This window comes from Enhydra lutris, unplaced genomic scaffold, assembly GCF_002288905.1.
Source record: "Enhydra lutris kenyoni isolate GAN:26980312 unplaced genomic scaffold, ASM228890v2 scaffoldscaffold478, whole genome shotgun sequence".
NCBI lineage: Eukaryota > Metazoa > Chordata > Mammalia > Carnivora > Mustelidae > Enhydra > Enhydra lutris.
Genome location: NW_019154562.1, coordinates 2,819 through 5,343, shown reverse-complemented (window position 1 = coordinate 5,343; position 2,525 = coordinate 2,819). Strand labels below are relative to the sequence as shown.

General features: G+C 38.5%; 1 pseudogene; it reads left to right on the top strand.

Annotated features, from left to right (window-relative positions):
* Nucleotides 1-363: 363 nt before the first annotated feature.
* Nucleotides 364-1,336, top strand: LOC111140307 (annotated as a pseudogene).
* Nucleotides 1,337-2,525: the final 1,189 nt, after the last annotated feature.

Here is a 2,525-nt window from a genome sequence, read left to right as displayed (position 1 = left end):
ACTGAAAGTCTGTGGGATTTTTTTCATCTATAGGAATAATAATAATATCTTTGTCAAGGATTATTATAAAGGTCTTTTCAACAGTCTATTGTGAAGATTTAATAAGCCATATTTGGAAAGTACCATTAGACATAGTAAGCCCTTAGCAAATGCTAACTATTTTTTTCAAGATATATTTTAATTCTTCCATGGGAAGAGTCAGATTTCAATTGTAGGCTAAATAATACATCTTGCTGTCTTTCCACAGAGAAGAATATATTTGGGCAAAAAAAAAAAATTTGATCAGACATCATTCAGCCTAATGGGCTGTTCCTCAATCTTGACTCAGTCCTGTGGTTTTTGATCAAGGCACTAGGTCTGAATATGAAGCCACAGATGCCCCCCTCCTCTTATAATCACAGCGGTCCCCAGGATATGTGGTATGTCCTGATTGGAATCCCAGGACTGGAAGATTTTCACACCTGGATCTCCATCCCTATCTGTTCCATGTATGTTTTGGTTGTCGTAGGCAATGTATTCTTGATCTTCGTGATTGTGACTTAGTGCAGTCTCCATGAATCCATGTATATCTTCCTTTCCATGCTGGCCTCAGCAGATGTGCTGCTCTCCACAGCCACAGCCCCAAAGATGCTGGCCATCTTCTGGTTCCAGTCCATGGATATATTCTTTGGTTGTGTGTGTCCCAGATGTTCTTCATACATTTCATCTTTGTGGCAGAATCTGCTATCCTTCTGGCCATGGCATTTGACTGCTATGTGGCCATCAGTCACCCCCTGAGATACACCAAAATCTTAACCTCTTCAGTCACTGGGAAGATTGGCATAGCACCTATGGTCAGGAGCTTCATCATCTGCCTTCCATTCACCTTCCTGGTACACAGACTTAGGTATTGTGGGAGAAGCATCATTCCCCATTCCTACTGTGAACACATGGGCATTGCCAGATTGGCATGTGACAATATCAGGGTCAACATCATCTATGGGCTGACTGTGACCCTGCTGTCTACAGGACTGAACATTGTGTTCATCATTATGTCTTACACCATGATCCTTTGCACAGTGTTTCAGATACCTTCCTGGGCTGCCAGATTCAAGGCCTTCAACACATGTGCTTCCCACATCTGTGTCATCCTTATGTTCTATGCCCCAGCATTCTTTTCATTTTTTTTGCCCATCGTTTTGGGGGGGAAACCATCCCTCATTATGTCCACATCCTAGTAGCCAACTTCTAAGTGGTGGTGCCCCCTATGCTAAACCCCATCATTTACGGGGTCAAGACCAAACAGATTCAAGACCGAGTAATTCTCCTTTACTCCTGCATCACCACATGTTGTTAAAATGAGGATTAATGCCTAATGTTGGATATTTCTCAATAAAATACACACACTCACCCACATACACACATACAATTTGAATGGGTAATGGGGATAAATGAAATCCATAAATAATCCGCAACACACATAAAGGGACAGTAAATGCCAAAGTTACCAATGCATTTCCCTAAAGCACTTAAATACTTTGAAAAAATAATGATATTCTGAATTCTCCTAGACATACTATTATTGTAACTTCTTCTTAAGCAATCATAAGAGAACCCTGTGTAAAGAGGAATACATTTTAGGATTCAGCCCAAATGGAACTTTCTTGGGTAGAACTGGGAAGTGAAAATGGCGATTTGCATAGCTTTTGTAAAGACCATTGAAATTTTGCTGAAATATGAGACACTCCTACAGCAATCAGGAAACACTAGCTAATAAACTGATTATCTTCACCTTTTTCTTAAATTAAAATGTGAGTTCTAAAATGAGATTTTCTCATTCACTGATAAAATGTCTACTCAGTGGAATAGGCACAGAGTATAGGTTTATTGTATGAATGGATAATAGTGAATTGAAACAAATAATACATTATATTGACCCATCTGAGACAACATAGACACCTTAAGAGTTAATCCTTTCTTCCCTACATATTGACAACTTTTGGCCAAAATCATCAGTGAACCTCCCTTTAACAGAGGCTTCACTGAGAGAGGGAGTAAAAGATTAAAAATGCCATATCCAGGCCACAGATAAAGGCAGTAAAACATTATGTAGGATCCTGATACGTAATCTTACAGAAAAAGTCTGTAATCAAATATAATTTTCATAAACTTGTCTTCAGATTAATTTCTTCATTCAAGAAAATACTTTTACAATCTCTCCTTCCTCAAGGCCTAGCACATGCTATGAGAATATGAAATCTAACTTTATTTACACTTGAAGAAAGCAAAACATGAACTCAGAAGCTATACTTTGAACATTTGCAAACTTTCCAGGGTTAGTCTTTTTTCCTTGTTTTCTTTGTTTTATATACAAATATATGTATGTAGTGTCAAGATGGCGGAGAAGTAGCAGGCTGAGACTATTTCAGGTAGCAGGAGATCAGCTAGATAGCTTATCTAAAGATTGCAAACACCTACAAATCCAACGGGAGATCGAAGAGAAGAACAGCAATTCTAGAAACAGAAAATCAACCACTTTCTGAAAG